Genomic DNA, 8551 nt, shown 5'->3' on the forward strand with positions numbered 1-8551 from the left:
CGGCTAACTATGTAGCCTAGGAACTTTCCGGACTCGACCCCGAACACGCATTTGTTGGGGTTGAGCTTCATTTTGTACCGGCAGAGGATTAGGAACATCTCCCTCAGGTTGTCTACGCGATTGGTGGCCAGTATGCTTTTAACGAGCATGTCGTCCACGTATACTTCCATGGTCTTGCCGATTAGGTCGGCGAAGATCCGGTTTACCAATCGTTGGTAAGTAGCTCCTGCATTCTTAAGGCCGAAAGGCATGACCTTGTAGCAGTAGAGGCCGCGATCAGTGACAAAGGTTGTCTTGATCTGATCGGGCTCGTGCATTCGTATCTGGTTATAGCCCGAGTAGGCGTCCATGAAACTTAGGAGTTCATGTCCTGCCGTGGCGTCGACCAGTTGTTCGATGCGCGGGAGTGGAAATCAATCTTTCGGGCAGGCTTTGTTAAGATCTTTGTAATCTATGCAAATGCGCCACTTCCCGTTGGGCTTTTTGACCATGACCACATTGGCCACCCACTTTGGGTACTTGGCTTTGGTGATTATTAAAAAAAAAACGTGAACTTCTAGAATGTCGATGCAGCATGTGCAATCTCTCCAGCAAGAACTCTTCCAAACTTGTCCATCTTTATTTTTGCCTCTATTTGCTAGACTTTCACACCCTTTTAATTCTTTATCTCCAAATAAATCTATAACATCATAAACACATCATTTAGATTCATAAATATAATTTTATAATTAAAATACTTATGAATCCAATATAAAATATTTATAGATTTAACACCGCCAAAAATTTGACGATGTCGTGAATACGTCAAATTTAGAACCTCACTTCCTAACAATAGTATAGGGAAAATAAGGGTCGATCCCACAGAGACACGAATAGTTACGATTCTTTTATTTTCTCAACTAAATTAACCGGAGGATTTTTCTTATAACAATAATAATAAAAACACGAGAGAAAATTAACTAGAACAATCAACGAATAAAAATAACGAGAACATTCACGAATGAGATGAATATGGTCAAGGGATTTCTCTCCACCACTAGCCTAACATGAATTTCCTATTGCGCCATTCCTCGTAATATGTCTACTCAATTACCAGCCGTTAAACACCAAAGTTCAGTTTTTCATAAGATTTGCTCGAACCCGAAAGCACGAATTCTCACACTCAATCCTAATTAATTCCTAACACGCGTTATTGAACTACCTAGAATTGGCAATACTCTCTAAAAACCGGCTGATCGAATTTAACTAATCAAGCGTATTAATTAAACAAGGTCTTTCTCACAATATGTTCATAAACGCATAATCCCATATTTTTGCCACAATTCAAACCGTTGATCATAGACAATCCCGATATTCAAACTAGCTATCAAAGCGTGTATAAATAATTTAGTAAGCTTCCTAAACAATTTAAAAACACTTCATAAAAAAACATCAAATAGAGAGAAACACAATTTCATAGATTACTCAAGGAACTTTGCAATATTCAATTCAAGTCATAGAACTAGGGTTTTGAAATTTCCCCAAACCATTAAGGAATTTAGTCACACATTATTGAATCAGATAAATAATGAGTCATTGAAGAGAAAGGAATAAAACTGTTTTGAAGTGTTCTGGCCGTCCAGTAGCAATCGTCGCTCCTCTCCACTGATGCCGCTCTCTTTTTCTTTTTTTTCCTTCGCGTACTTTCTCTGTTCTCCTTTCTTTCTCCTTCGCGTTGCTCTTCTGTTATATATCCCCTGGTGTGCGATTCTCCTCCAACAACTCACGTAATGGGCTTTTACCCAAGTTTAGATATTAGGCCCATAATCATTATTCACATTAGCTATTAAAGATTAAAATGAATCTCTAGCTATTTGGTGATTAATAGAAAAAAACGTGAACTTCTAGAATGTTGAGGCAGCATGTGCAATCTCTCCAGCAAGAACTCTTCCAAACTTGTCCATCTTTATTTTTGTCTCTATTTGCTAGACTTTCACACCCTTTTAATTCTTTATCTCCAAATAAATCTATAACATCATAAACACATCATTTAGATTCATAAATATAATTTTATAATTAAAATGCTTATGAATCCAATATGAAATATTTATAGATTTAACACCCTATCAGGCTTCTCGTATGAAACCAGCGGAGAGAAGTTTTTCGACTTCCTCGTTTATCGCTAGGTATCGTTCGGGGTTGAACGCACGTCTAGCTTGTACCTTTTCAGCGATAGTTTTATCGTCATTCAATCGGTGCACAATCACATCGGGGTCTATGCCGGGCATGTCTGCATGTGTCCATGCAAAGGCATCCTTAAACTCCCGAAGGAAGGACGCGAGTTGAGTTTTGATGGCGAGAGGGAGTTGTGCACCGATCTTCACCACCTGGTCAGGTTTAGCTTTGTCAAGAACGATCGAAGTGAGATCATCGGGGGTGTCAACTTTCAACCTCTCGATATCGTCGCGGGGATCTAATTCCCCGAGTTGCCGTGCGTCTTTCTGATCACACGGGTAGTCGTCTTCCAATTGGTAGATCGTGTTAACCCTTTTTCAGCGGGCCGTCCACGCCTTGGACATAGCATATCCTCGCTTGGGTTTGATCACCAGCCATGACGCCGATCCCCTCCTCGGTGGGGAATTTCATCAGTAGGCGGTATGTGGACGTGATAGCCCTTAATCTGTTCAACGTGGGTCGCCCAATGATAACATTGTAGGGCGACTCCTGGTTGACCACAAGAAAGGGGACCATGCGAACGACTTCGATGCCTCCGGTAGTTCCGAAGGTGACTGGTAAATCAATGATTCCTTCAGTCATGACCTTTTCTCCCGTGAACCCAAACAGTGTTGTCTGAGTCGGGACAGGGCGGAGCCCCCCGAGCTTAATGCACTCGAGGGTGGTCTTAAAGATTATATCGGCTGCGCTGCCGTTGTCAATAAGAACTCTTTTTACCAAGTTGTTGGCCACCTGGGCCTTGAGGACTATAGCGTCATTGTGCGGGTGCATAACTCGCTTGGCCTCTTCATTGGTGAATTGTATCGTCTCGTGAGGTACGGACGGAGGTTCCTCGTAGGTAAGGTTAACTTGCCCGGCAAGGCCTTCTTGAGAGGCAGCTCTGAGGAGCTTTTTCCTTTGCCGGGCCGAGACCCCGTCTTGCAAGCCACCTAGTATGGTGGTGACGACGTGGACTTGCGCATCAGCCGTAGCTGTGACCGCTGTGCGGTCGGTGTTTGCGTTGGTCCCTCCACCTTTTTCAGGCTGTGGCCTGTTGTCGGTGGGGGTTGCCGCTCCTACTAGGCGAAGGACAAACTCTTTGAGCTCTCCCTTCTGGATTAACGTCTCAATTTGTTTCCTAAGATGGAAGCATTGAGTGGTCGTGTGACCGTAATCCCGGTGGAACTCGCAATAACGGGACCGGTCGCGAGATGCGAGGCTGCCCCTTATTGGAGCCGGAGCGACGAACTTGTCACGCGCCACAACTTAGATTTGCTCTACCGGGGCGTTCAAGGGGGTGTAACCTGAGTAGTCTCTAAAATTGCTCGCAAGACGCGGCTTTTGAGATGTAGGGGGCCGGCTATCGGAAGCTTGACCTCCCTTGTTTATCCTCTTACGGGGATTGCCATACTCATTGCCGGACTCGTCCCGACGGCGGGAGCTTTTGTTGCTGCTCCTGTGGCCGTCGAGGTAATCTTCTACCCCCATAAAGGTTTTGGCTCGGTTCATTAACTCGGCCATCGTAGAAGGGACTCTGCCGACGACGGACTTTAAGAAGTCTCCAGTGCGCAAGCCCTCGATGATGGTTGTAATTGCGTCACTGTCGTCAAAGTGGTCAACCTTATTTGATTCTACGGTGAATCGGGTGAGATACTGTCTCAAGGAGGTCTGCGCTCAGCCTCTCTCGGAGGTCTTCACCACGGCCGTTCCGTTGGGCGGTAAGTCGATCTCTAAGATCCGGCCCGGCGGTATGGGGGCGTGAGCTTCGAGCCACACGCCTTACTCGCCGAGTCGTTGTACCTTCCCTGACGTTGCCTCTTTGACCGAGTCGGTCATGGGCTGAACGTCGGGAGGTCTCTTCTCGAGAGGAGACCGGTATTGCCTTTGTTTTCGACGGACCGGCTTCGATCTCAACAGGGAGTTCCCCGTCTTTGGTGAGAGAAGTCTCGACGTCCGCCGAAATTTCCAAGCGTTCATAGTCGGGGTCATAATCATGTCCCTCGTCCATGAGGTCCTCGGATTCCCCGTGGGGAGCGCCGTGTGCAGGTGCCTTGCCCGCCAGTTGGCGGTGGTACCTTGCATTGGTTATCTTCAGTTGGCGGATTTTCTCCTCCATTTCAAGGATGCGGTCATCCCGACTGTCCTGAAGAGGAGGGGGCGAGGGAGTGTGGCTCTTGACGTTGAGAGACTCCTCGTCACCTTGCGCTCGGGAGCGCATGAAGTATTTTTTCACCGCGGTTGCATTTTCGGGGTTGTTCACGTCCTCGGAACGAACGGGTGGTTGACCACTCATGTCTCTCTCAAGTCGAGAAGAAATGGGTCGAGCTGTAGAAGGGATTTCGGGTTGTGTAAGTCGGGAAGTCCCCTCCTTCTAGCGCCAAAATGTTGTCGCACGAAAATGAACAACGATTAAATACCTCGGGCGGTTCGATCCAAGGCCGGACCAAGTGATCGCGCCCGGGCCAAAAATGGGAGCTCGTAGACCGAGCTGCACCCTCCAGACCCTGAGGTGTGTTTTGGGGGGTGTGACTGTGCCAAGGTTTGGATGCCTACGTACCCTTTAGTAGGGATCAGGTCAGAATGTAGTTCAATTTGGGCATCAGGGGCTGTCTTGGGCTCAGAGGCTTTGGGAATCCAAGGGTTTAGAGCAGGACCCGGCTCGTAGCTTCTAGTGAAGACTTTAGAGGGGTCGCTTGCTCGTAGCTCGGAGTTCTAGCTCAAGGGCCAAGAAGCGGGAGATGGGTGTATACCGCAGAGGCTCGGGTCACAGAAGAGGACCGCGCTCCCTCTCGTGGAGGGGGGTCCTCGTGTTTCTGAGCCGAGGGAGGAGTGCACGCTCTTGGAATATCACAAAAGTGCAAGAGAGAATTCTCGAGAGAAGAAAAGTGTTGTGTTCGCGTGAACCCGGATCCTTATTTCCTCCCCTAGGGGGGGGTATTTATAGTTGTGGAGAGAGGCCTTGGGCCGGCACCTTGAGGCCCACCGGGTGGCCGGGAGCGGGGCGCGCGAGGCTTTACGCCCAAGAGGGCGCAGGGCTCGCGGGGCCTCTCGCCCAAGAGGGCGCAGGGCGCGCGGGACGCTCGGCCGAGGTGGCGAAGAGGCTCGGCCGAGGTGGCCGAAGTGGTAAGGATGCTCGGCCGAGGTGGCCGAGGTGCTCGATCGAGGTGGTAAGGACACTCGGCCGAGGTGGCCGAGGTGGCGAAGACGCTCGGCCGAGGTGGCCGAGGTGGCAAAGCTGCTCGGCCGAGGTGGCAAAGCCGCATGGCCGAGGTGGCCGAGGTGGTAAAGCTGCTCGGCCGAGGTGGTAAGGACACTCGGCTGAGGTGGCCGAGGTGGCTAGGACGCTCGGCTGAGGTGGCCGAGGCGCGGGAGCGTGCGCGGGTCGGGAGGCCGGGGCACAGGGTGCGCGCGAGCCAGGCGCGCTAGGGCGCGCTGAGGCCCGTTGGGCCGGGGGCCTCAGGACCGGGGGCGCAGGTGCGCGCGCGCCGGCCGTGCCGGGTCGTGGGTGCGCCAGGGCGCTCGGGCCTGGTGGGCCTGGGCCCGTTGGGCTTCCGGCCGGTAAAACACGGCCGGCCTTGAATCGTTTTTGAATTTCCGGGGTACCGAAAACGACCGGTAACACGTAGAGCGTCTCGCCTTTTTTTTGCTTGGAAAAGGAACAGAGGTGTGTCGAAGTAGGCCTTCATCTCTTGAAAGGCTTTCTCGTACTCGTCCGTCCATACAAAGCCGTCTGTCTTCTTTATTGCTTTGAAGAACGGTTGATACTTGTCGGTTGCTTTGGTCACAAAACGCGAGAGGGCGACAATCCGACCGGTCAGACATTGAACTTCCTTGACACGTCACGGAGATTTCATGTCAAGGAGTGTCTTGATTTTCTCGGGGTTCGCTTCGATTCATCACCGGCTAACGATGTAGCCTAGGAACTTCCCGGATTCGACCCCAAATACACATTTGTTGGGGTTGAGCTTCATTTTGTACCGGCTGAGGATTAAGAACATCTCCCTTAGGTCGTCTACGTGATTGGTGGCCAGTAGGCTTTTAACGAGCATGTCGTGTTGTCAATGGTGCCCACAAGAAGAGTTGTAGTCTTTATTTTGAACATTTGATGTAATAAAGTCTCATAAAGACTCTTGCTTGTAATTGCCTATTCATTCATTAATAAAGTTGAAACGTTCATTCAATCTTCCTTGTCTGAAGCTTTATGATAAAACCATAGTCTTTTAGTCCATAAACAAACTTAACAACTTACGAAGAGACAAATGTAGATTTGCATGAACAAACTCTTCGTAGTTTGCTTAAAACGATATATTCGCAATCTTAGGGTCAAAGGACTATTGACCTCAGTATGATTGTTAGAAGAATCTATGATGTCTGGTTATGAGGCATTGAGAGTTAGGAACTCTATAGTTCTTCTAGGTATCTTCCGAAGGTACTGAATTGACCAGTGCACTTCTAGAGACAAGATAAGAACAAACCATTTAACCTCTTATGTCTCGAAGTCACTATGTATGAATTGCGTCATGCTTACCTTAATCCTGAAATGAGACATGCCATTTCACACCTTAGTATTCTCATTTGAGAAAGTCAAAGTTCGGACTCACTATGTGATTCCGAACAAGGCCTATTGGTGAAGTACTAAGTTGTGAGTCTGTCATGAGTAACTTTGTGAAGTTCTCATAGATATGGAATTCATGTACAAGATTGCTGAAATGCAATGTATGTCACCTCATGCTTTGTTCCTTGGAGTGTGAATAAATGAACTGGCCAGTGTCCAAATTGAGTCTTGACTCTTTTGGATGAAACAATGTGACTTGTTAGCTCCTCGTCAATACATTGTTTCTAACTTATTCACAAGCGACAAAGGAGTTGAGGAAATAACAGCTAGAAGGGTAAAATGGTAATTTAGTAAATCCCGACTAGCTGATGACATTCATGAAGGGTAAACATAGATAATATTCAGTGGATCCGCTCATCATAATTAGGTCGAATTCTTGAGTAGAAAATAAATTCATTTGAACCGAGAGATTTTCAGTGTCAGCTCTTTAGTGGAGTCAGTTGGCATTAAGCTAAACTTGGAAAAGGTTTGTGAACTTTTGAGTCCAAGTGTTTAGCTAAAGCTTTGTTCATTTGGGTCCATGAGGTCACTGTCACGAATCACATCGATAGGAATAGTTAAACTGGAAGCTAAGCCAAAACAAGAACGAAAATAGTTAAAAGGGTATTTTTGTCTTTTGAGACAAAGGATGAAATGAATGTCAATAAATTTTTTTGACAAGGTCATTTTGTGACATGTTTCACTCAGCCATGACTTGATCATTGGGCCTTGTGAATTAATTTCATTTCATAAGAATTTTATTTGAAAATTCTAAATGGGCCTTTTCTTATGTTGTCATGAACAAGTGAAGAAAATTCTAGAAGTCTTTTCTAGAAATGTTGGGCGCCCATAATACCCAAGAAAGAGAGAATATTTTGTGCATAAATGTATCAAGATACTTGCCAAAAGAAAAAGAGGAAACAAATTTGCATGAGGATGCTTAAGGGAATTCGGCCAAGTGAGTCAAAGGCAAGGCAAGGAACAAAAAAGGAAACAAATCCAAGCCTTCTAGAAGGCTGCCTTGGCCGAGTGACTCATGAGGAAATAAGGCAATATTTTCTCATGAATATGTGATATTCTATAGAAGAGGAAACTACCTTATTGAAGGTGAGACCTCTCCTATAAATAGGAGCCTCATTTCCTCACAATTCATTCATCCAAGTTTAAGAGATTTGAGAGACTCTCTCTCTAGAACTTGGCCGAAGTCCTCTTCTCTCTCTCTCTAGTTTATTTTCGGTTTTCTCTTGTCTTGGCACCTAGGTCCTCACTCGACCTAGTCTTTAGCTCTGCGACTTCGAGACTCGTTCTCAAGTCGTAGTGTTTAAAAGTGCCCACTCACTAATTCCTTCTTTTCGAGTGATTTAGTGATAGAAACTTTCGTGGTTGCTCGAGGTGCCGAGGAAAGAAAAGAGAGACGTGCTGCGAGGGGAGACGAACGTTGCCAACCTTCCAAAGGCTCATCAACGTTCAAGCATCAAAAAGGTTAGTAACTTTTATAGCTCATATTAGTTTTTATTTACATGCATATGCTCTTGTCTAGGTTAGTAAAAACTAGTTTTACTTAAAAAGAAAATTTTTAAAATTCCGCCGCTTAACGAAGCGTTAAACTTTTTCTCAAACCCTAGATCGATTCCAACATGTCGTCCACGTAAACTTCTATAGTCTTGCAAATTAGGTTGGCGAAGATCCGGTTTACCAATCGTTGGTAAGTAGCTCCTGCGTTTTTAAGGCCAAAAGGCATGACCTTGTAGCAGTAGAGGCCAC

The sequence above is a fragment of the Urtica dioica genome, chromosome 10, assembly GCF_054948205.1.
Source record: "Urtica dioica subsp. dioica isolate 48M chromosome 10, U.dioica_male_clone48M_v1_H2, whole genome shotgun sequence".
Classification (NCBI taxonomy): domain Eukaryota; kingdom Viridiplantae; phylum Streptophyta; class Magnoliopsida; order Rosales; family Urticaceae; genus Urtica; species Urtica dioica.